Source organism: Henckelia pumila, chromosome 1 (genome assembly GCF_033568475.1).
Source record: "Henckelia pumila isolate YLH828 chromosome 1, ASM3356847v2, whole genome shotgun sequence".
Taxonomy (NCBI): Eukaryota; Viridiplantae; Streptophyta; class Magnoliopsida; order Lamiales; family Gesneriaceae; genus Henckelia; species Henckelia pumila.
The window spans coordinates 86,782,035-86,809,632 of NC_133120.1; the positions used below are offsets into that span (position 1 = coordinate 86,782,035).

General features: G+C 35.1%; 2 protein-coding genes across 2 annotated transcripts in view; both read left to right on the forward strand.

The window, feature by feature from the left end:
• LOC140890712 (uncharacterized) overlaps window positions 1-27,598 on the forward strand; it is a 77,901-nt gene that overhangs the window by 24,211 nt on the left and 26,092 nt on the right. The gene's annotated exons all lie outside the window — the stretch shown is intronic.
• The window catches only part of LOC140890721 (glycine-rich protein-like), a 68,396-nt gene continuing 60,638 nt past the window's right edge, over window positions 19,841-27,598 (forward strand). The window contains exon 1 of the mRNA XM_073298745.1: window positions 19,841-19,848. The gene's annotated coding sequence lies outside the window, so the exon portion shown is untranslated. The remainder of the gene's footprint in view (window positions 19,849-27,598) is intronic.

Below are 27,598 nucleotides of genomic sequence, written 5' to 3' on the forward strand. Positions count from 1 at the left end.
ATCATACTTTTAAAAATTATTAAATCAATTATTTTATATTTGGAATATTTTAATTAGGTTGGGATTTACAAAAAAATCAAATTCCAAACTTAATCACAATATTCATGTAATTAAAAATTACATAATATTTGCATATATAAATCAGTAATTAAAAACTATACAAAATCACTACCGTAATTAAAACTATACAAAATCACTACTGACTTTTTGGCCCGTTCTTAAATACTACAAAATCAAAAAAATAACAAAAATATAGAACATTCCATAATATTTTCATCTATTTATATAATTAAACATTCCATAATTTTTCATATATATATATATATATATATATATATATCTAATTAAATTAAAATTACATAATATTATTTAAATTATTCTAAACATTAAAAAAAAGATTAACTTAAAAAAATCATACTTCTACAAATTATTAAATCAGTTATTTTATATTTGGCATATTTTGATTAGGGAGGAATCTTTACAAAACATTCAAATTCCAAACCTAATCACAATATTATGTAATTAAAAATTAAATAATATTTTCATTTTTAATTCCGTAAAAAAAACATACAAAAATATAAAAACAGTAATTAAAACTATACAAAATTACTATCTATAATTCCATAATTAAAAGCATACAAAATCACTACCGTTATTAAAACTATACAATCACTACTAACTTCTCGGCCCATTCTTAAATACAACAAAATCTAAAAATTATCAAAAATATAGAACATTTTCAATATTGAATTGAGCACAATTATTGTATAAATATAATTATATTTTCAACTTCAATCAAAAAATCACAACATAGTTTCAACTCCATACTCACCAAATGTCACCGTTGTTCAAAGTTATTCGTGAAATAAATCTTTCAGATTGGTATTGGGCACTGAAATTACGATTAATACGTTAATATTTGCGATTCAAATTTATCATCAATCTAACTTCGATTTGTTATGTTTTTTCTCGCTTCCAGGGAACACGCATACATGCAACCATAAAATATGGTGTCATTGACAAATTGAGGCCAATACTCAAAGAAATACGTTTTTATGCCATCAAAGACATGATCGTTGCACAAAATAAAATGAAAATCAAAACCACCTCGAGCATATACAAAATTAATCTCATCAACAAAACAAATGTATGCGAAATAAAAGATCATAATTTTCCGTCAAAGATATTTGAATTCAAGAACTTCAAAGATTTGACAAGCACAGAAATCATCGATGAAAATAAAATTTTTGGTATGTTTAATTTTTGAAGTTTCGTGAATTTAAATGATGTTAGCATTTTATTATTAAATATTAATGTGTTTATTGATCATTGTGTGTTTTTTATATGTGATTGTTGTAATGATTTCAAGTGACAACCCTAAAACAGAGAAATCAATGGACGTCCTACAAAGATAATTGATTTTTCCATTGAAGATTTAGTGTAAAAGTATTTATAATCTAACATTTTTCTGGTCATAAGAAATTTTAATGTAGATATATTCTATGTATATTTATAATTCTTTAGGCACAACAAGTTACCATGCACTTTGCTGGAAAGTTTCGTAGATGAAATGATGACGTTTTTTAATACAATTGGTGATGAGTCGGTGATTGTGGTTCTTCAAATGTATCGTGCAAGAAGATATAAAGGTGAATTAAGTAGGTGTTTCAAATACATTTTATGTCAACAAATTAATGTTAAAAGGTAAATACGCGAAATTCTGGAATTTTTAAACAGGTAATATTACTCTTATATTACTTCATTTTGTTTAAAATTCTAATAAATTTATTTTGATAATTTACATAAAATCAATTTTTTTTCGGATTTAGGATCACCTCAAGCAGTACTCCAGAGAATTCAATCAACACAATGTCATTGCCATGTGCCCGAACTTTTATCGAGAAACTTAGAAATTCAAAGGATATTTTCAGGACTACTGAAAACGACGAGGTGTGAATGTGGTAGGTAGTATTTTGGTATATGCAAAAATAGTATTCGTGGAATCAAATGAAAATTGATGGTATTTGTCATACAAAAAATGTCCTAAGAAACTCAATGCAGTGGGTGAAAAATTTTACTGTGAAAAAGTGTGACCATTTCGATAGTCAAGGAACTACGAGGGTTGCTAAAAAAAATATATCATAATTTGCATATATTACATTGATTATTTAATGAAACTTATTTTTGAATCATTCTTTCATTTGGTTCAATATACAAGTGAGAGTTGTTGACATCACTGAAAATGTAGTTTTTTTACTTTGGGATAGAGTGTGCTGAACTTTTTTGCCGTTTTAAAAAGTAATTTTTAATCTTATTATTCTTATTACTCATTGTAAAATTAATTTTATTAACATTTTAATTGTATAGTCAATATTTTCATTGATTCAAATTTATTTATATTATACACAAGATATAGTCCGTGCATCGCACGGGTGAAATACTAGTATATATATATGATAGAGTTTGTGTCATTTTTAGTAAAATCCCGCCAAAATTTGTTTCTAAAAACAAAAATTTTGTGAACAAAATCGAAAAATAAATTGTTTTAAAAAATATTATATTTTTAAAATTATTAATTCAATTACTTCATATTTGACATATTTAGATTACAAAATAATATTTACAAACAATTTCATTTCTAAATTTAATCGCAATATTCATGTAATTAAACATTCCATAATATTCGCAACTATTTATATACATATACAATCATTTAGAATTACACAAGAATATTTAAAATATTTCATGATTTCGACATTCCATTTATAATATTTTCTTTCCAAATATTTAAAATTAATCAATTAATATTTTTAAATTTTTTAATATAAATATATATATATTTAAATACAGAATTTCATAATATAATTTATGTACATACATCTTTAAGACCTATAAATGTTATTATTAAATATATAAATGTAATTCCGTAATATTTGCATAAATTTATATAAATAAATATCATTCCGTAATATTTGCTTTCTAAAACATCAACAATTTATCATCTAATCATAATATTTCTGTACAAAATAAAAAATTCTGTAATATTTACATATAGTTATATACATATATATTTATTTTAAAATACGAACAATATTTACAAAAAAATCCAAATCCACATGTCTGAAAAATATATAATATTTTTTAATTTAAAAACACTTATAATTAAAATCAAAGTGCACTTTTAAAATATATATTACATAATATTGCTAATTTACCATGAATGTGTGAATATATTTATATATATATATGTATCGTAATATCAATAAATATTTAAAATATCCGATAAATATTAAATATATATGGATATATAGATTAGATCATGGTTCCAATGTAAAAAAAAATCATAAAAAATACAAAATATTGCATATTTACCATATATGTATAAATATTTTTATATACAGAATATATATCATAATATCAATAAAATATTTAAAATACCCGATAATTATTAAACATACATATATATATAGATTACACAATGTTGTTAAGTTAACATTTATAACCAATATTTAAGCATTCCATGTATGATAATTTATTTTTTAAAAAAAAATTAAAAGCGCGCATATTTCAATATTCGAAAAAAAAATCACACATAATACTTTCAAATATTTATATACATTTACAATATTTTCTTTCCAAAAAATTAAAAATTCCATCTCTAAATTCGAAAAAACAACCATGATTTTCCTGCACACAATTAAAAATTTTAAAACTTAACAAAAATGACCGAGCATTTTCAATATTGGTTTGACTAAACTTAAAGTATAAATATAATTTACATGAAAAAAAAATATTATCTAACATGATCAACTTTAATAAAATAGTCATCCATCAATTGCAAACCAATATTACACATTTGTTTAATTTTATTCGTGAACTATACCCTTCAAACTAGCATTGAACGCTGAAGTTACGGTTAGTATGTTGTTAAGATCTACCTCCATATCAAAACAAACAAGATCTCACACGATGGAACATTATTACTAAAAACTGTTGGGATCGGTTCAGAGGGTAGAGGGGGGGGGGGGGGTGAATACACTCTGAAACTTTTCTTCTTTCTTTTCAAAATGATCAAGTAAAGTTTAGTTCACTTAATCTGTTTTCTCAACTTCTAAAACGGTTTGAACAACTTAAATAGTGCGGAAATAGTTCAGAGGTTTTAGTGATGCAAAGTTTATAACACGATGTATGAGCAATATGTAAGATAAATAGCAGTAAAGACTAAGGCACGATTTATGGAAGTTCGAAGGCTTGATCCTTCTACGTCTCCCCTTCTTCCACTTAGGAAGGAATTCACTAGAAGACTTTGGTTATTACAACGTCTTGCAATACACCCACTTCAGACCTAGGACTTATCCAATGCCTAATCCGAAACTCCTAGATTTACACAGATAAGATTCTCAGTTCTTATCAGACTGGTGGAAGCTTTCAGAGTAGCTTCAAGTCTCTTCAATAATGAGTACAGTCCGGTTGAGCTTCTCAAACTGCAGAGCGGTCGAGAGGCTTGGAAACCCTAGGATGATCCTTGAAGATCAGATATGTAAACTGTAGGCGAGGGTTTATTTGAGCAGCAAGAGAATGATCTTGTAAGTGTGCTCAAGTATTGCTTCAGTATATCAGATGAGGACTTCTGATAGTATTCAAGTGATTGAGTTGATTGAGATTTTTCGTGTTGCTTGTCTTCTCATCACTTCTTGAGCAGTCTTCCCTTTATATAGGTCAATCATCAACGTCTTTATTTTGAACGTTCTGATGCTGCATTGAATGCGTATTTAATGCTTCATAAATGCATTGATGATTCTGCATGAAGATCGTACACTTCTTTAAATGCAGACAACTTCCAGGGTCCAAAACTTAAACGGTCGAATGCTTTATCTGTAGCCATTCTGCATTTTTGCCATTTTAGTGCAACCTGTTGTCTCGATGCAAGAGTCAACAGATCTTCTGATACGCCGGTTCTGCTTTTGATAAAAGATTTTGCAATGAACGTCTTGTCACAAGTACTTGTCTTGAGATATCTTGATAAGCAGTTGGCATTCTACCGGTAGATAGATTTATCCTCTGCTGGTTTGAATAACCAGTCGATAGGCTTGTGACTGCAACCGGTCGAGAGACAAAGGCGGTTGACAAGCTTCCGGTAGATAACTTGAAGGGTTTAGATGGTTGCGGTAGGAGTTGTAGTAGATTCCTGAAATACAAAAGATTGGAAGCACATTCCTATACAATGAGTTGTTGTTTGTTATCACCAAAATGTCGGATTCAACAATTTCCCCCTTTTTGGTGATGACAAAACTTAAGTGCTCCAAAAACAATATGAAAGCATTAAAATGATCTTCATTGAGAGAATGAATTTCATTAATTACAATAAGCATTCTTATTACACCTACTGAAGAAAAACAAAATGAGATACAGCTGCGATAAGTAAAGAAGAGACAAGTTGTTCATCTTTTGAACCAACTGGCTCCTCCTGACCTATCGCCTTCTCTTCTTCTTCTGTCGGCTTCTTCCTCACGTCTTCTTGCCTCTGCTGCTCTTCGTTGCTCTTCTTCCCCCTTTTTGGCATCACCTTGGTTGAGTCGAAGGATGATCTCAGTGAGTTGAGTGCCAAGGCAAGCTTGCATAGTATCAATTTTTGCATCTAGTTGAGCAAGTAGAGTAGCTTGCATAGTGTCCATCCGATCATTCAACTGCCTATGAAGGCGGTTTTCGGATCTGACAACTTGTTCGGAGACGGTAGAGAGCGTTTTGATTTGAGTGCGATGATGAGCAGTGATCTCTTTGGACAGATGATCAAGGTCTCGAGACACGGTCTCAAAATGCCGAATCATCGTCTGGCGTGAATTGTCAACCGATAAGGATGAGTTTGTGATGTCTTGTGAAAAGGATCGAACTGTTTGCATGAGCTTATGAAGCCTATTTATCAAAGTGTGATCCAGAGCTGCGGCCATGGCTTCAATTAATGAGTCATCAGTCTGAAGCATTTGACTCTGTGTGTCATTCCTTGGTGAAACCGGGCCAGACTCAAGATGATGTGGTGCTGGTGATCTGGCTGGTGAGCTAGCTGATGGACCTTCCAATAGTGGTACAGTTGGAGATGTAGGAGTCTCGACTGCAGCCAAGATGGTTGGTGGAGTAGCAGGATCAGCACTCGGTTCATCTATTAGGAGATCTTCCACAAACTTTTCACTGGATGGAGACGGTTGAAGTGCTGGGTCAGCATCAGTCACTGGCTGTTCTGGAGGTGCAAGTGATACAATAGTGCTTGGTATCTCTGTTGGGGGCACTACTGCTTCACTGCTGCAAGGAGCCTCTGTCACAGAGGTGACAGGAATTTCTTGTTCAATCACTTCGAAAGAATCTTGTGAACGACTGGGAGAGGTGTGAGCGGTCGCCGCTGGAGATGAGTGAGCAGTCACAGCTGCTTCCGGTTGAATTACTGCTTGGACTGCGGTTGAGGCGGGGTCGACCGATGAAGATGCTCCCACAATCGATCCTAGAGTGGATGACTGAAACAGGTCAGCAGTGATGAGACCGGTCAGAATCCCATCTGAAAGAGTAATAGCAGAGACGTCTTCTTCACCCTGATCTTGAGTAAGAAAAGTCTTCATCATCACCTGTGCTTCCAGTCCATAAGCCTGTAAACAAGCGGCTGAAGCTGTCGTCTTGACGTTGTTAAGAGCTTGGAAGTGCTGAAGTAGTTGAGTGATTTGACGTAGACTATTCTGTAGTCCAGTCAAAATCACAAAGTCATCGGCGGCGGTAGGACTCTTGGATTTGAAGTTCTTGACACGCTCATTAATCAGCAGAGATAACAGGCTTCCTCGAAGCTTCAAGTCGATGAGCTGTCTTCTTCCCAGAGCCTCCACGATGTCTTCAGTGTCAGCAAAAAGAAGCATTTTTGCTCAATAACGTTCAGAGCTTTCCACTTAGGAAATATTTGAGCAAGCGTCAGGTGAGTACGGGAATGATGCCATCTGTCAAAGCGCTGTAGGTGACGCTTGACAGTGCGGAGAACGTGAGAGATGATCAAGTTGAGCTCTACAGTAGCTGCTGGTTGAGCCTTAGGTGAGTAGATCATCACACCTTTCCCTTTGTCCTTGGGATCAGCGGGAGTGACCTTTGGAGTTGATGAGGCACCTTCCCTGATTATCACACCCTTGGTAGGACGTGGAGCAGTAGTAGCAGTAGCGGTAGTAGGCTTGACCGTTGGCAGAATTGGTGTTGGAATGGTAGGAGCAAGTCCAGAAAGGGACTTTAACTTCTTGTGCTGCCTTTTCTTCTCGCCTGCAGGCGTGGATGGCACAGCTGCTTTGGAGACAGAAGGAGATGACTTGCTGAAGGCTTGAATCAGTGGAACGTTCTCACGTGATTCTTCTTCAGAGTCAGACTCTATGATAAGTTGACGCTTGGCAGATTTCTTGGTATGGGCTGGTTTGGCCGCTACCGGAACTGTTGAAAGCGGTTGAGTGACAGCAACAACACTTGCGGTTGAAGGCAGAGTGTCGACCGCAACCTCTTTCTTGTTCAGAAACTTGAAGATTGTAGACTTGTTGAGCCATTTGGTGGGATGCAGAGGCTCAGTCTTGGAGAAGTCTACTCCAAGGACGCTCAAGATGTGGCAAATTTGCAGAGCAAATCCCTCGAATTGCCCTTTTCCCCTGATCATTTCACATAAAGTATTGAACAGTATGTCTGACCAGTTGATGTTGATTTTGGAGGCGATACAAGCCATGTATTGGAATTTCTCCATCGTCACCTTGTCGTACGATCCAGCCTTGGCCAGAAGATTCTTGGCCACGATGTTGGTCAATAGCCTGAATGGAGCTTTAAGAGATGTCTTCTGAGCCGGCAGTTTGATCGGAGCATCAGTGGTTGAGAATTCCTTCAACCAGTATGAGCAGTTACCATCGGGAAGATCCGCGCATTTTGTCAAACCCCTGGAGGGCAGATCAAATGTGCTGGCGAAGAACTTTTGATTGAAGGAGTAGGACTCTGTCCGGATCAAGCATTTGACAGTTCCATGCTCGATTTGAGCGGTTGCAAAGAACTCCTTTAAGACAGGCAGATCGCAGATGGCGCTGCTACCTAAAAACTTCTTCAGTCCAGAGGCTTCAAGCATGGTGAAGACCTCAGTGATTCCTGCATTGTTTGCCTCAATAACGGAATCAAAGTTGATTGCAAGGCAAGTCTTCTGGATCGACATGATAGATGTAGATAAGAACTCGAGGAGAGAGTAAGCAAGAGCTTGATAGTAATACGATAGAACTTTTAATGCAATATGAGAGCTTTAGCAACGGTGAAAGGTTGATATACAAGTGTAAAGAAGTATATATAGGAACTTATGGGCCATAAGGTAACGTCATGAAAAGTATTTTTGAAATTCAAAAAGTTTTGAAGAGTATAATCACCGCGCCCAATTAATGTCATTTGGTTCAAAGCACAAAGCGGCTAGTACGGAGCCTGTCAGAGACTAGCTAAAGGCGGATGATATGCCAACATTTATGGCAATATAACAGTTAAGCTATGAACGTCATACTAGCAATCATTCCCCCTAAAAGCATGCATACTAACTTAGATCTATTAAGCCAAGAATATTTCGAAAATATGAAAACTTAGCGTCCGGTAAAGGCTTGGTGTATATGTCTGCTGCTTGCTGATCGGTAGAGATGTATTCCAGCCTGATTTCCTTCTTTAAGACATGATCTCGGATAAAGTGATGCCTGACATCAATGTGCTTTGTCCTAGAGTGCATCACTGGATTGTGAGTGATGGCTATGGCACTTGTATTGTCACTGTAGATTGGAGCTTCACTCGACCGGATTCCATAATCATTAAGCTGCTGTTGAATCCAGAGTATTTGAGCACAACAGCTGCCAGCAGCAAGGTATTCTGCTTCGGCGGTCGAGGTAGCAATTGATGTCTGCTTCTTACTTGACCACAAAATTAGTCTATCTCCAAGGAATTGACATGTGCCACTTGTACTTTTGCGATCAATTCTACAACCTGCATAATCTGCATCTGAATAGCCAATAAGATTAAGATTTGAATCTTTGGGATACCAAAGACCCACATTAGTAGTTCCTTTAATATATTTAATTATTCGTTTGGCGGCAATGAAATGAGATTGCTTAGGTGCTGCTTGAAATCTAGCACATAAACAAACTGATTACATGATATCCGGTCGACTGGCAGTCAAATAAAGCAATGAGCCAATAAGGCCTCGATACATTGTTACCTCGACCGGGATTCCCCCTTCATCTTTATCAAGCTTGATTGATGTACTCATGGGGGTAGATACAGTTGAGCACTGTTCCATTCCAAACTTCTTTACCAATTCCTTGGCATACTTGGATTGATTGATAAATATTCCAGTTTCAAGTTGCTTCACTTGCAATCCAAGAAAGAAATTTAGCTCGCCCATCATGCTCATTTCAAATTTCTCCTGCATCATCTTAGAGAACTTTGAGCACAACTTGGGGTTAGTTGACCCAAATATAATGTCATCAACATAAATTTGTACTAGTAACACATGATCACCTTTTACAAATTTAAACAAGGTCTTATCGACCGTTCCAATTTGGAAATCATGTTCCAGTAAAAATTTTAGTAATGTATCATACCATGCACGCGGTGCTTGTTTTAATCCATAGAGGGCTTTGTCAAGTTTATAGATATATTGAGGATGAGTAGGATTGACAAAACCTGGTGGTTGTTCAACGTACACCTCTTCTTGAAGTAGACCATTGAGGAATGCAGACTTGACATCCATTTGATAAACTTTAAAGTCCTTGAAAGCTGCATAGGCAAGAAAGATGCGGATTGCTTCTAGTCTTGCAACTGGCGCGAAGGATTCCTCAAAGTCTATGCCTTCTTCTTGTCTGAATCCTTGTGCGACAAGCCGAGCTTTGTTACGCACAACAGTGCCATGTTCATCGAGCTTGTTACGAAACACCCATCTAGTTCCAATCATATTTTGATTTTCCGGTCAAGGAACTAGATGCCACACATTGTTGCGGGTGAATTGATTCAACTCTTCTTGCATAGCTTCAATCCAGCTGGCATCTGATAGAGCTTCATCTATCTTCTTGGGCTCTACCTGAGATATGAAAGCTGCATGCAAGAATTCATTAATCATTTGACCACGTGTTTTTCGAGGAGCAGAAGGGTCACCTATGACCAACCCAGGTGGATGATCTTTGTTCCACCTAAAATAATTCCTTAAAGGATTGTCATCAATTGATTGACGAACGTCCTCGTTTACTGTATCATCATTGGCAGGAGGATCGTTATCAACCGGTGGATCCTCTTCTGGCCTTGTTTGATCACACACGGTAGAGGGAACTGGATCATCTTTCTTTGGAGGATATGGATCACTGTCACTCTCTTCCTGTAGATTTGTGTTTTCCAGTCTATGAATCAGATCATTTATGCTCCCTTGAGTTTGTTCTGTACAAAGAGTAGATTCATAAAAAACAACATGAATGGTTTCCTCGACCGTTAGTGATCTTTGATTGAACACTCGATAAGCTCTGCTAACGGCTGAGTAACCAATAAAAGTTCCTTCGTCTGCTTTGGCATCGAAGGCTGTCAAATGATTTTTGCCATTGTTGTGGATAAAGCATTTGCACCCAAAAATTTTGAAGTATGAAATATCAGGTTTTGTGCCATTCCAGATCTCATATGGGGTTTTGTTAAATCGTTTATTAATCATAGATCTGTTTTGAGTATAGCAAGCTGTGTTAACTGCTTCTGCCCAAAGCCTCTGAGAAACATTTGAATCAGCAATCATAGTTCTGGCTGCTTCCTTTAACGTACGGTTCCTTCTTTCAGCCACCCCATTTTGCTATGGGGATCTAGCAGCTGACAACTCATGCTTGATTCCCTGATCATCTAGATAAGTCATAAGAGTGGTGTTTAAAAATTCAGTCCCTCTATCACTCCTGATTCTATCTATCACAGTAGATTGTTCATTTTGCAAGCGTTTAAAAAGCTTAATCAGGTGAGGTGCAGTTTGGTCTTTTGAAGAGAGAAAGATGACCCAAGTAAATCGAGAAAAGTCATCTATAACAACAAGAGCATATCTCATTTCCCCTATGCTTCTTACTGGTATAGGACCAAATAGGTCCATGTGAAGTAAATCTAAGCATTTGGAAGAAGACATACACCCTTTATTTTTAAAAGTTGCTCTCACCTGCTTTCCTAGTTGACAAGCAGGACAGACTTTGTCTTTTATAAAATCTCCTTCAGGCAGACCAGAAACCAAATCATGCTTCCTCAAGTTAGAGATGGACTTAAAATTTAGATGATTTAGCCGCTTATGCCACAACCAATGTTTATCATGATGAGCAGTAAAACAAGTAGGTGAAGAAGTATGTGAGCAAGACCAGTTTACCTTGTAGGTGTTTAGATCTCTTACACCGGTCACAAGAGTCTCACCTTTGTCATTTTTGATGATGCAAGTGTGTTTGTGAAACTCGACCGAATGATCATTGTCACATAGTTGACTAATACTTATCAAATTATAGCACAGTTTGTCAACAAGCAACACATCTTTAATAATGATGTTACCATGGATAATCTTACCCTTACCCACGGTTTTACCTTTGGAGTTGTCTCCAAAGCTAATCTTTGGTCCTTTGCACAGCACAACTTCTGTTAGAAGTTCTGGATTTCCTGTCATGTGCCGTGAGCAACCACTATCTAAGTACCAGGTAGTGTCCTTGATAGAAGTGGTCTTCTCGCCCGTTTGGACTTTTAGTACCTGCAAAAAGTGAAGAACTTTTGGTACCCATATCTAGTAGGGTCCAGGTCGGATTAGCCCTTTCGGGACCCACACCTGGAACACCCTTACAGATTTGCCCGTGTGTGTGTCCAGAAATCTGTGCGGTCGATAAGCAGTAAATGTGTGACGCCCGGGGCTGAGGAGGCAGGGAGTGATCGCCGGTGCCAAGAGGTTGCATGGACAATGAGCGGCTCCTGGTAGGCTTCTAGGCGGAGGGAGACATGAATGAACCGATCCCGTGCCGGAATGAGAGGGGATTCTGAGACTGTGTAGGTATGGGACTACATAGTTGAGGAGGGCTTAAAAAGATTTCATATGTACTGCTCATATCAAGAAGGTGCATCTTCTTTTCGGGAGCTCATCATGTAAGAATTCCAAAGTTAAGCGTGCTTGACTTGGGGTAATTATAGGATGGGTGACCCCCTGGGAAGTTTCTCAGGGTGCGTGTGAGTGAGGACATAAGCACGCTGAAAAGACACGTCTTGATACAGTGGGTCGTTACAAATGGTATCAAAGCCGACCTCTCTTAGTACGGTATGGTTCGGGGACGAACCAAGCGGAAGCTGGTGGGCATGTGACGCCCGGGGCTGAGGAGGCAGGGAGTGATCGCCGGTGCCAAGAGGTTGCATGGACAATGAGCGGCTCCTGGTAGGCTTCTAGGCGGAGGGAGACATGAATGAACCGATCCCGTGCCGGAATGAGAGGGGATTCTGAGACTGTGTAGGTATGGGACTACATAGTTGAGGAGGGCTTAAAAAGATTTCATATGTACTGCTCATATCAAGAAGGTGCATCTTCTTTTCGGGAGCTCATCATGTAAGAATTTCAAAGTTAAGCGTGCTTGACTTGGGGTAATTATAGGATGGGTGACCCCCTGGGAAGTTTCTCAAGGTGCGTGTGAGTGAGGACATAAGCACGCTGAAAAGACACGTCTTGATACAGTGGGTCGTTACAAAATGTGTGTGCTTGTGAGGTTGCTGTGTGCTTCTTGCCTTTTTGATCTTTATCAGTCAGCCTGTACCTCTTTTGAACTGGCCTGCAATTAAAGTACTGGTAAGGCTTCTCCTTTGACCATCTTTTCTTAGAGTAGTTAGACTCATTCCATGGCCTTTTGAAATTAGATTGGTTTCCCTTTCTTCTTTCATTAGGTTTTGGTTTAATCCAAGTTCCTCTTTGATTAGAGATCTGGGGATCCACATATCCCAGCTCTCTATGCTTAGAGCTTCGTTCGTTAGATACTTTTTGATTTTTGTCAAAGCTGCACTCATCATGTTCATATATCGTGCTGGACCTGACAAATCTTATTTTGTTAAGATTGCCTTTGTCCAGGCTTGACTGAATACAAGATTCCATAGATTGTTCATTTGTTCCAAACCCTAGACCGGTTTTGTCATGTACCGGTCTTTGGATTTCTTGAATCTTGTCAATGATTACAGAAGATTTATTCCAAGCCTTAATTGTTTCAAGTAGTTTTTTGTTCTCAGTCAAGGTTGCTTGGAACACTCTTTTCAAGGTGTCATTCTCAGTACCCAGCAGACTTAGCTTGACCTTAAGACCATCAAGCTCTTTTCGCTGCATGCAGCTTGATTCGCTTGACTTATCTTTTAGGTCAGCTCTTTCTGCCTTTACCTCCTCGAATTCCTTGGATAATGCTTTGTATTCATTAGCCATTTCGTGTAAAGCAGTAACTAGATCACTGTGAGTAAATTCAGGTGAACCAAAGTCAAATACCTCCTCAGCTTCTTCTTCGATGTCAGCCATAAGGCATTCTACCTTTTCATCATCGCTGTCATCTGAAGAGCTTCCGGTATTGGGGTTGTCAGAGTCAGACTCAGCCCACTTGCTTTTGCTTTCGTCTGCTACTAGAACTCTTTGGTCTATTCCTTTTCTAAACGTCCTCTTGTCCTCCTTGCCCCTTCTTTTTTCGGAGAATTGCTTTTGATCATTGCTCTTAGGCTTGGTGCAATCTGCAATAAAGTGTCCTGGCTTGCCACAGTTAAAACAAGTAGGACCATCGTCTGTATGGTCCGATTTATGATAATTTTTAAATTTAGAATTGTTTTTACGCATAAATCTACCAAATTTTTTGACAAAGAGTGTCATGGCTTCGTTGCTGATTTGCTCAGCTGATCTCTTTGGAGTTTCCTCGACCGGTGGACGTATCACCGTTGAGGTTAAGGCCTTGGTTGGTTGAGAGGTAGATGGTTCATCTTCTGTCCTCATGTTGAGCTCGAACTCGTAGGCTTTGAGATCTGCAAAGAGGTCATGCAGTTCAACCTTGCTTAAGTCTTTTGACTCCCTCATGGCCACTGTCTTGATCTCCCATTCTTTGGGCAAAGCTCTCATAACCTTCACAGCAATTTCACGGTTAGTATAAGTTTTTCCTAAAGCAATAAGATCACAAATGATACTACTGAACCGTTCATCAAATTCAGCCATGGTTTCCCCTGGCTTCATTTTGGCATTGTCATATTTTTGAATGGCCATGGTGAGCTTGTTTTCCTTGGTCTGATCATTTCCTTCACACAGCTGAGTGAGCTTCTCCCAAATCTCCTTTGCTGTGGAGCATGACTTGATTTTGCTGAACATGTTCTTGTCCAGTGTTTTGTATAGGATGTCCCGGGCCACATTGTCAAGGTTGGCCTTCTTTTTGTCCTCAGTAGTCCACTCAGCTCTTGGTTTTTCAATCATTTGTCCTGCACCATCGGTTAGAGCTGGGTTGACCTTCATGATTTTGATAGGACCGTCTGTTATGACATATAGCATGTCATCGTCCTGTGCTGCAAGATGTGCCTGCATGCGAATTTTCCAGTCATCATAATCTTCTTTAGAAAACATAGGAATTTTGTTGAAAGAAGTCATGATTTTAGAACTTTAGATCAGCAGTTGAGAAAGAAACCCGCTCTGATACCACTTGTTGGGATCGGTTCAGAGGGTAGAGGGGGGAGGGGGGTGAATACACTCTGAAACTTTTCTTCTTTCTTTTCAAAATGATCAAGTGAAGTTTAGTTCACTTAATCTGTTTTCTCAACTTCTAAAACGGTTTGAACAACTTAAATAGTGCGGAAATAGTTCAGAGGTTTTAGTGATGCAAAGTTTATAACACGATGTATGAGCAATATGTAAGATAAATAGCAGTAAAGACTAAGGCACGATTTATGGAAGTTCGAAGGCTTGATCCTTCTACGTCTCCCCTTCTTCCACTTAGGAAGGAATTCACTAGAAGACTTTGGTTATTACAACGTCTTGCAATACACCCACTTCAGACCTAGGACTTATCCAATGCCTAATCCGAAACTCCTAGATTTACGCAGATAAGATTCTCAGTTCTTATCAGACTGGTGGAAGCTTTCAGAGTAGCTTCAAGTCTCTTCAATAATGAGTACAGTCCGGTTGAGCTTCTCAAACTGCAGAGCGGTCGAGAGGCTTGGAAACCCTAGGATGATCCTTGAAGATCAGATATGTAAACTGTAGGCGAGGGTTTATTTGAGCAGCAAGAGAATGATCTTGTAAGTGTGCTCAAGTATTGCTTCAGTATATCAGATGACGACTTCTGATAGTATTAAAGTGGTTGAGTTGATTGAGATTTTTCGTGTTGCTTGTCTTCTCATCACTTCTTGAGCAGTCTTTCCTTTATATAGGTCAATCATCAACGTCTTTATTTTGAACGTTCTGATGCTGCATTGAATGCGTATTTAATGCTTCATAAATGCATTGATGATTCTGCATGAAGATCGTACACTTCTTTAAATGCAGACAACTTCCAGGGTCCAAAACTGGTATAAACGGTCGAATGCTTTATCTGTAGCCATTCTGCGTTTTTGCCATTTTAGTGCAACCTGTTGTCTCGATGCAAGAGTCAACAGATCTTCTGATACGCCGGTTCTGCTTTTGATAAAAGGTTTGCAATGAACGTCTTGTCACAAGTACTTGTCTTGAGATATCTTGATAAGCAGTTGGCATTCTACCGGTAGATAGATTTATCCTCTGCTGGTTTGAATAACCAGTCGATAGGCTTGTGACTGCAACCGGTCGAGAGACAAAGGCGGTTGACAAGCTTCCGGTAGATAACTTGAAGGGTTTAGACGGTTGCGGTAGGAGTTGTAGTAGATTCCTGAAATACAAAAGATTGGCAGCACATTCCTATACAATAAGTTGTTGTTTGTTATCACAATAAGTTGTCTATATTTTGTTTGTTATGTTTTTCTTAATTTCAGGGACACGCATACATGCTACCATAAAATATGGTGTCATCGACAAATTGAAGCCAATACTCAAAGAATGACGTCTAAGTGCTGTAAATTCGAATAATGTTGGCATTTTATTATTATTTTTTAATTTTTCTTCATTGAATAAAATGATAATTTGACCACTAATGTATTTGACTATTTTTTTAGATGTTATTGGCGTAATGATTTAAAGAGACAACCCAAAAAACAGAGAATTCAAGCTAATCGATTTTGCCATTGAAGATTTAGAGTAAAAAATATTTTTATTCTTGAATTTTTTTGGTTGATTAAAAATTTTAATGTACATATTCCATGTATATTTTTAAATTTTTTAGGCACAACAAGTTACCATGCATTTTGTGGGTAGAATTTGTTGATGAAATGATGAAATTTTTAAATACAATTGGCAATGAACCGATTATAGTGGTTATTCAAATGTGCCGTGCAAGAACATATAAAGGTGAAGTAGGTGTTTCAAATACATTATATATTACCAAATTGATATTAAATGGTGAATTTAAGGAAATTTTGGAATTTCGAAAGAGGTATTGAGATAAAATACATAATATTTGCTTTCAAATATACAACCTATCATGTCAAACAATAAATAAATAACCAATCAAAAGATACTTAATCAATCTAATTCTTTATTTGAATTTAAAATTCAGCCTTATGACTTCAAAAAAATGTCTATATACATCCCAAATACACGATATATTTTATTTAATACTATATGTGTATACCTAATGTGCTAAAATTCGTTATCAAATTTATTTCCTTTTGAATTTGTCGAAATTTACTCTATTTAACAATATTTGATTGGTCGAAAAAATTAGACTACAGAAATAATAAAATTAAAAATTTCAGTTCAAATTTTGTTTTTTACCAACGCTTTATTTAGTTACAATTAATTTTTTTGTTCCACATATTTTAAAAAATCTCCATCTCCATAAATAAATATATAACAATATACCAATTTGATTAATTCTAAATTTGCTTCGTTTACATAAACGAGAAAATCGAAATTACACCTCAAAATATATTTACGTAAAAGAAAAAGGATTGAGATGCAATTAACTTTTTTAAAAAAAAACCCAGATGTAATTAACATTTTAAACAATAATAATGGGTCAACATTTTCCTTAAATTTTGCTTCGGTGAAAAAATTGTCAAATTTATCATATATATACATACAGTAAATGATATAAGTGATATAACTATATAATGTATCATATATATTTAAAAATCTTCAGAAATAATAGTATATATTAATGTGCTGATATGATTTAGATCTAAATTGGCTTTAACAAACGAGAATTTTTAATTTGTTCCGAAAAAAATGTTATGTGAAAAAAGGAAAGAGATGTGTAAAAAAGAAAGAGGAAGTAAAATTATATATAACAATAATAACAGTAGAGCAATTTTAGCTTGAAAATTTGTTGAGGTTCAAAAATTTGAAAATTTTTAACCAAATATATGTGAAAAAAGTCAATAAATTATATATATATATATAACAATCTACCGATTTTACCAATCAAATTTTGATTGTTACGTTATGCATTATTTTGAAAATGATTGAAATCACACGATAAAAAATGTATTTCATGATGTTGATTTTTTTTTTTTCATCTTATGATATCTTTTTATAAATAGTACGATTTACGACTAAATAGATGATATTTTTTCATCAAAGATGTTTGAACTCAAGAGCTTGAGGGATGTAAATAATAGAGATGTTGCTGATGAAATATTTGGTCATTTGATTTTTTTCTTCCTGTTTTATGGATTGATCATAATATATTGTGTTTTTTGTTTTTTTTTTGTTTTTTTATTAAGTAGATTATTTTTATTATGTTTATATGAATCTAACACTTTTTTTACTGCTAATTTTTGTTCTAGATTTCATAGACAAAACTATATCAAGATACTCACCACAAAATAGAGAATTTATTGAACTTGATACAAAATTTATTGATTTTGTCATTGGAGATTTAGAGTAAAGACAATTCAATGAACTTTGTCATTTTAATTTTTTATGTTATTTTTAAAATTTAATTAATGTTTTATATTTTTTTGTTATTTAGAAACAACAAGTTATTTTTTTCATCAAAGATTTCTGAGCTCAAGAGCTTAAGTGGTGTGAAAATAGAGATGTTGCTGATGAAATATTTGGTAAGGTACTTTTTTTCTTCATGTTTTATTTATGGATTGATCATAATATATTGTGTTTTTTGTTTAATTTTGACTTTTTATTAAGTAAATTATTTTTATTATGTTTATATGGATCTAACACTTTTTTTTGCTGATAATTTTTGTTCTAGATTTCATAGACAAAACTATATGAAGAGACTCCCCATAAAATAGAGAATTTAGTGAACTTGCTATAAAACTTATTGATTTTATCATTGGAGATTTAGATTAAAGACAATTTCACATAACTTTTTCACTTTACTTTTTCTATCTTATTTTTTAAATTTAATTAATATTCTATATTTTTTTGTTATTTAGAAACAACAAGTTATTTTTTTTATCAAAGATGTCTGAGCTCAAGAGCTAAAGGGGTGTGAAAAATAGAGATGTTGTTGATGAAATATTTGGTAAGTTGGTTTTTTTCTTCATTATTTATGGATTGATCATACTATATTGTGTGTTTTTTTGTTAATTTTGATTTTTTATTAAGTAAATTATTTTTATTATGTTTATATAGTTCTAACACTTTTTTACTGATAATTTTTGTTCTAACTTTTATAGACAAAACTTTATCAAGAGACTCTCCACAAAATAGAGAATTTAGTGAACTTGCTACAAAATTTATTGATTTTGTCATTGGAGATTTAGAGTAAAGACAATTTCACTTATCTTTGTCATTTTACCTTTTGTAAGTTATTTTTTAAATTTAATTAATATTCTATATTTTTTTTGTTATTTAGAAACAACAAATTTCCATGAACCATGTGGAAAAATTTGTTGATGACCTCATATTTGGGTACAATTGGTGAATAATCTGTTGTTGTAATTCTTAAATTATGTCGTGGGTGAAGTACATGTTTCTAATACGTTTTATATGACTAAGAAGATATAAATAGCAACTTTGATAAAATTCTTGAATTTCAGAACATATATTTCTAGATTACTTCGTTTATTTAAATTTTAATTTATCTTTTGGTTATTTCATAATGTTAATATTTTTTCGAATTTAAGATGACTTCGGATTGCAAGACTCCAACAGCTTTTTATATGTGATCATAACAACAAAAAATTCAGCGACAAACATTGTATTTAAGAAAGTTTTTAAAATTTATAAAATAATTTATTTGTTTTCTAATTGAACTATATGTAATTCGTTTACTAATTTGTATTTTAATTATTTATTTAAATATTCTTATTTACTAATTTTTATTGTTAATTATATAAAACTAACACACCGTGCATCGCACGGGTGGAATACTAGTATATATAATAACTGAGTTTTTGCCAAAAATAGTAAAATCCCGCCAAAAAAATTAGCTAAAAAAGGAAAACAAACAAAACTTATTTTATTTTTGTTCTATATGCAACAAAAATTTTCATTCTTTCCCTACATTATATATATTATATATATATATATATAATTTATAAAGATAACTCATATAATTTACAAAAATTACGTTTTATAACGTTTTGTTTCGCTAAAAATTTTCACTTTGAAATGTAGATATATAAATACTAAAAATATAATAATAAATAAATTATAATTTAAAAATTTGCTTAATTACTCTACACAAATTCAATAATTTTAGGAATCCTTACATATTGAATACATGCTTTAATATATAAAATTTGCAATAATTAATATATTTAATTCTTTAACAATACAACAAAATTAGAAGATTTAATAATTATTACATATAAAATGTACCATAAATGAAAGAATCACTTAATTTTTTTTAAGATTTAAAAAGTCTTTAATTTCGGAGATTGATTTTTCTTTAATAAAATACAAAGATTATTGTTGGAAAATTTAGTTTTGGTATTTATAAAAGTAAGCCAAACTATAAACTGATATTCAAGAAAAGATGACGTCAGCACTAAAGTACAAAGAAAGATTCAGTCTACCTCGACTAAATCTTAGTTTACCTTGCTAAACTGAATTCATCAGTACATCCTTATTCAACCAGGTCATCTCAGAAAACAAAGCAGTTTACCTTACTAAACTGAATTCATCAGTTGAATAAAGACTCAGAGAACAAAGCAGTTTCAGTATACCATTGCTCAACTGATTGCGCAAGAGAACTCTCAGATAAAGATGATCCGTACTCTGACACATCTGCAGATTATAGTGCCGCAATACTAAGGGAATTTCGGCGTCAGAGATCGTTGATGATAGTGACAAATCCAACGGGAATAATTTGAATTCTATCTAAAGAACACTTTTTGAAATTATGACCGTTGCATACCCAAGCTTATAAATAGAGATCTTGATCAAAGTTCACGCGGTGACAACGCTGCTACTGCAAAAAAATCTCAAGAACATCTCACGCCAAAACTTGATCAAGAAACTCCAAAGCACAAACACTGATAAGCATCTTTCTGACCATTGAAGGGTCAATCTTTGTGCAAAAGGATTTCTAGTTATATTTGCTCTACTGTAAAGTCAGTCTAGGACTGTAACCAAAGTGACATACTAGGAGTTCTGATTTGGGCAGTGTTCTAAGTCCTAAAATCGGATAGGGTTTGTGCAAATCACTTGTATAAATCAAAGTCTTCTAGTGAATCCTTCTGAGGTGGAAGAAGGGGTGACGTAGGAGTATTTGAAATCTCCGAATATAACTAGAAATCCTTTTGCACAAAGATCGACCCTTCAATGGTCAGAAAGATGCTTATCAGTGTTTGTGCTTTGGAGTTTCTTGATCAAGTTTTGGCGTGAGATGTTCTTGAGATTTTTTGCAGTAGCAGCGTTGTCACCGCGTGAACTTTGATCAAGATCTCTATTTATAAGCTTGGGTATGCAACGGTCATAATTTCAAAAAGTGTTCTTCAGATAGAATTCAAATTATTCCCGTTAGATTTGTCACTATCATCAACGATCTCTGACGCCGACATTCCCTTAGTATTGCGGCACTATAATCTGCAGATGTGTCAGAGTAAGGATCATCTTTATCTGAGAGATCTCTAGCGCAATCAGTTGAGCAATGGTATACTGAAACTGCTTTGTTCTCTGAGTCTTTATTCAACTGATGAATTCAGTTTAGTAAGGTAAACTGCTTTGTTTTCTGAGATGACCTGGTTGAATAAGGATGTACTGATGAATTCAGTTTAGCAAGGTAAACTAAGATTTAGTCGAGGTAGACTGAATCTTTCTTTGTACTTTAGTGCTGATGTCATCTTTTTTTGAATATCAGTTTATAGTTTGGCTTACTTTTATAAATACCAAAACTAAATTTCCCAACAATTTCCCCCTTTTTGGTGTTTATCAAAACATTTAAAACTTTTCAGTTGGTCATATCATAAGCTGATATTCATTGTTAAGCAGGTTTTAATAATGAGAACTAGAACTCGTAAGAATACTTTGTGAGAACTCTTTTCCCCCTTTTTGATAAACCGAAAAACATAAGAGTAGATAACATAACTTTCTTGATAAAATAATTATCGCCGATCGAAGGAGGGTCTGTGAAATGCGGAGCTGCGGGCTGATGGATGAGCTACTAAATGAGAGCGTTGTATAGCCTGAGATTCATGTTGAGCTCGCAATATATTCTGAGATAAGTCTGCTAACGAGGTCAGCTGTCGAGAAATCCCTTGGAAATTGGACTGAACTGAGTTGTGAAACGTTTGAACAAAGCTATTCAAATTTTCAACTTTTGTCTCCAAAGACTGATGAGAAGTTTGCAGATGAGACAATGAGTTAGTTGAGTGGGTTGATTCTGCCAGAAGCTTATCTAGTAGTGCAAGTTTTTCTTGAAGTTTCCCAAACTCAGCATTCATCGATTGTCTTAAAAAGGATACGTTGCTGTCTGTAGTTTGTTGACTTTCTTTAAGATTGGCGACAGTCTTGGACATGGCATAAACTGATTGCTCAATTTGAGAGAGTGTTTGATACCAATCCTCTTCAGTTGGTGAAGTTGGAGAGTGAAGTCTTTTGTCAGTGATTGAAAAGAGCTCTTTGGAAAAATCTTGTTTTTGTCCTTTAGGAGGAGGGGACGGAGTAACTGCGAATATTTCAATCTTTCCTTTGCCCTTATCCAGTTGAGTTGATGATTCAGGAGCTGTTTGAACAACCATTGCTAGATTTTGAGATAAAATCTCTGTCTCAATAGCTTTGGCAGGAGGAGATGAATTTTTGATAATCTGATCATGGGTGGAAGATTCATTCAACGGTTCTTGCAACTCCTTGTCCTGACAATGCACTGAGGAGACAAAAGGATTATCAATTGAAGTGAGTTGAGAGGGTGCTTCCTCAGCAGCAAACTCGGTTGTAGGAGGTGTGTCTTTGAGTGGAGATGAATTGTCCAAGGTCTGAGTGGCTTCCGTGGATTCTGCCATAACTGATTGGATGGGGATTGACAATTCATCTACTTGAGATAGATGTGGTTCAGATATTTCCATCTGGGTTAAAGTGAATGCTTCGTTTGTTTGATCAAGAATTGGAGAGGATTGTGCTGCCAAGAAAAAGTGATGAGGTACTTCAAGTTATTTTTGAAGGAGTACGGGAGACCTAAATTCTTCTGTAGCTGGTGCTGATATCATCAGAGGGGTGTTATTTTCTTCCTCAATTTGAGATATCACTTCATCAACATTCATAAGTTGAAGTTCAGGAAGAGTTTTATCACTATCTGAAGGGTGTAGTTATTGCTCGATGGTTGTTTCTGGAGCAGTTGAAGTTTCTCTCTGAAGTTCATCAAATGCTTGATCAATAGACTGGTTGGAAGATTCAGTTGAGGCATGACTTTTCTTGTTCTTTTTGTGTTTGGATTTTGATGAGGAATGAGTTTTGTGTTTCTTCCATTCAAATGGGTCTGGAATCTCCAATGTTTTATCAGTTTCCCAGAATTTGACTTCTGTTTGGATGTTGATGAGATCAGTCTGTAGTTGAGTGAATACAGCCCTGTCTTCATAAGAAGTTCTACCCCGAGGATCATAATTTTGTTGAAATTCATCAACAATTTCTCCTATCTTCTTTATCTGCAGAAGATCATAGAAATACTTTCTTCTCATCAAAGCTTCTTGAATATTGACAGTTGTGACTACTATTAGCACAATCTCTTCAGTTTTGACAAACTTAGAGAGTTCAGGCTTCTTGGTGAAGTGTCTGGCTAAGGTAGAAGACCTGTATTGATGCCAAGTATCAAATATTTCAGCAGTGCGTTTCTCAGCATATTCAAGTACTTCATCCATGGTCAAGTCAATTTGGAGTTGAATAGCATTGGATGGTCTGTCAGGGTCTGAGGATGAAGCGATTTGTGAACTTCATGCTACCAAGTCCAAGCCAGAGTGAGTGTATTCAACAATTAGTTTTGAGGATAGACCATCGATTGGTGTTGCTGGAGGCAGAGCTATAATTGGCGAGATGGACTGCAGGGGATCTTTCTGAGTTTTAACAATAGTACTCAAATTTTCGGATGCTGGTGTTTCTAATGATGATTGACGATTCTGAACTGGTTCATTCATCAAGGGTTGCTTGCCTTTTGGATTAGTTTTGTTTGACAAATATTCAGCTATTTTATCAGTGAGATAAGTTCCTTCAGTTGAGACAAAACTAACTGGTTTAGGAAATATGGGAATGATCAGTTTAGATGGAGAAGTTACAGCCTTAGCTTGTAACATTCTTGTTTGCTTGATTTGAGGCAATTTGACCACTTCTTCACTATCAGTCTCATCGCTATCATCAATGACAAGATTTCTTTTCTTTTTGGTGGACTTCTTTGTTGGTGTTTTATGCACTTTTGCAATTGTTGAGTCAGTTGAGTCTCTTGATTGAAAACTTGTGAGATATTCATGATTCAGAATTCTGAACTTGTGTAGTTGAGATGAGGCTTGGAGAGAGATGCCCAAAGTTTCGAGAAGTTGACTGGCTTGAAGAATATAACCAGAGGATTGCTTTGTAGGTGTCATCATTTGAACGAAGATATTAAACAAAATGTTACTCCAATTGAAACACCTTTCATGATAGCCGTCATGACTTTGAACTTTACAACAGTTAACCTAGCAAAAGATCCACCTTTGGCCAAAATGCTCTTGGCAACAATATCAGCTAACATTTGATATTCAGGTTTAAGATCTCTTTTGAGTCCAGATAAAGAAATCGGTTGAATTGAGCTCAAAAATGAATGTTGCATCTCGGTGATATCAGTAGTTGAAATGATGTTGAAATCAGTGTTACCTGAGGTAGGTAAACTGAAAGTGCTGGCGAAGAACGCTTCACTGACCTGAACAGAATGTCCTCCGAGAGAGATTAATAAGGTTCTATCATCGCTGAGTTTGCAGTGATGATAAAGTGACAGTAGATCGTTTTGATAGATGCTCAACTTCGTGATATCTAAGAAATTGCGAAGCCCAGATTGTTCCAAAGCAGTGCAAACCTTTGATATCTCTGGTTTGTTCATTCCGTATAGGGATTCAAAATCAACGGCCAGAGCAATAAGAATGTAAACTGCAGATGAGGTAGCCATGGATATTTTTTCCTGTGGATCAATAGAGTAATCAGAGGAAAAGTTAGATTGAGTTTAGTGTTCTTTGAAGAGCTTAGTTGCTTATAAGATGAAAGAAAAGACTTGGTCAATACGACACATAAGTGACGTGGCTTGCAGAGGAATTTAAAATTCAAATTTACTAGTACAGTAAGGCGGGAAAAAGTACATGTATTTCCCTCAATACATGCTACAGATATCCCTATAAAAGAGGTGAAGCTGTAATTGGAAGGGCAAAAGAAAATGAGTGATCAAATTCCCTTGTTTGGTTTTGTTCGGGGTCCTTATGTGGTATGTAAATCATGTCGTGATAATTATTTTGAAGCTGAGAAGAAGAAGATTGAAGAACGTGTTTTTGAAAAAATAATGAAGGTCTGGCTAAAAATTGAAGAACTCCATATGTATCATCATGCTCAATTTCCTCCGAGAAAATTTGAGGATGCTGAGGAGATAGGTCAAAGGGCAATGTACTACATGATAGCACTGGATACTTTTTCACTCAGAGATATTTTTAAGGATGAAAATATTCTCTATATGATGCTTAGTAAAGAGTACATCACGTTGGTTCATATTGCAACTGATGAGATAACTGATCCTGCTGTTGCTCTACTTCGATCATGGGTGACAAACTGGAGTTATGAAGTTTTTCTTAAGATGAGGGAGATAAAAAGTGTGTGATTGTAATCTTTTTGATTTTAAGTTTGAATAAAATGGTTAATTTATCTAGATTGATATTGTTTATCAACTGATTTTTCTTAGATGGATAGGGTGCATAAACTGAGTTTTTCTGAACTAATAGAGTACGTAAACTGAGTTTTTCTAAACTAATAAGGTACGTAAACTGAGTGAGGATAAACTGAATCACTTAGAGGGCACGAGAAACTATGCTATCAAGTGATGATTACACGCAGTCAGTAATGCAGAGAATTTCTTGTCATCAACAGTGCCTTAATATGTGAAAATTTATATGTGAGAGACTCTCGAAATTCCAAATATTTGATTTAACATATAATAAATGAAAGACTCTTCGATAACTGGACTTCGTGTCTATATATGTAAAAAATAAAGTAAAAGAGTTTAAATAAGCACTTAAAGTGGAAGAAATGGAGAGTTGCAAAATTGCTCATGATGATTTTATTGAAGAAAAAGTTGCTCGACTGCGAGCAAAACTGATCCAAATGCAGTTCAGAGGTCCGGATGCACTTGATCCTGATGAGGTGCGGCGTTTGGAGAAGTACAAGCAAGTTCTTGGGATATATGATGCTGCGTATGTCCTTGGCCGGGAGGGCATACGACTTCTGCTCTTGAAGAAGGAGTTACGAGTGGTAACCCTTTTTCATGGTCTTGAAGAGGTAGAAGATGACCCATTAGAGGAGCATCTTCGCCTGTTGAAGATGGCTGTGGAAATAGAAATAGATCTTGTAAAAAGAGTTTATTAATAAAATGAGTTTTTATTTTGACTGTGTTTGTAAGGCCCGGGATTAATTAGAAATTAATCCGAATTTATTTAATTTTAATCCGAGTATATTTAATTTGGAAATATTTGGAATTTTGGATTTAAATTCTAATATTCTTAAATTATTTAGGGTTGAAATTGAAGTAAAATAAGGGCCGAGGACCAAGTTGCAATTATTGAAGAGTTGAGGGACCAAATTGCAATTATCTTATAACTTATCAGATTTTAAGTTTATTAGTCAGCATGAAACGTGTACTTCATTATATAATTCAGAATTATGAACAGAGGAATCGATTTCTTCCATTTTCTTTGAGTTCTTGATCTTCAAACCCTTATAACTTTTGCTCCGGGTATTCGATTTCGATTCCGAAAAGTGTTTTGGAATCCTTACGATGAGGGCTTCGATCTTGTGTAAGTTTTATGTTATGTTTTATGGATTTCAAAATTGATATGTGGCAAAGATCAGATTCTGAAATTTTGGAATTGTGCTTGGTGTTCTATCGTTTGAATATGCAACACCGGAATTGATGAGCTTATGTTATTGTGTCCAAATATGATCTCCAGCTTATGATTGTAGATTATAGCTATTTCAATGAAGATTTGAATGAGTTATATCAGCTGGTTTGTGAAATATATCTATAATTTTGAATGATATTGAAAAGAGAAATGATTTCGAAGTCGGGATTACGTCGGTTACCGAATTGAAATCGTTACGTCGTTTAATCGAGTTTTGAAACTGTTTTGATAGCCGAATTCTAAGTTGAAGTTGTTATTGAGATGCTATCAATGTTATAGTATTTTTCTTATTCAGTTTCAGTTGAGTTTGAAGGCTTAACGACACAAGACGCCGACTTGAACGAACGAAGAAAGAATTGAGGTTTGAAATGCGATTGATTGATGAATTCTTGATGGTTTTGACTCGTTTCTGAAATGATAGATTGGTATGAAGTTTGATATATGTATTTTGATTATATCTCGCAGATTTGAAGAGTTCAGAACCTCAATAAATGAAGGTATAATGACGACATCGCGAAGTAGGGACCTTGAAACTCAAGAACGATTATCTTTGAGTTGGCCCGCAAAAATCACATACTTGTTTATGTTTTGATTTGATTGTGGTGTTGTCGATCCATCTCAGGTAGTGGATCTTTATATTCGAGTTGATATGATGTTATATTGAATTGATTCTATGCCAAGGTTGCTGTTAACCTTATTTGCGAGTCGGTTACGAACTCGTTAGATGAATATCCATGTCAAGATCATTTATGAATCTTGATGGCTTCAAAGTTATGTGAATCAATTCGTATTTAAAGCGTTTGAGTACTCTATTTGTTGAGTCGAGTTTGAAATAGAGTTAATATGATTTATTTAACGCTTTCGATATGTTGGTTATACTGAGAATTATATCTCACCGGAGTTTATCCGGCTGTTGTCTTGTTTTGTATGTGTGCATGACAACAGAGAG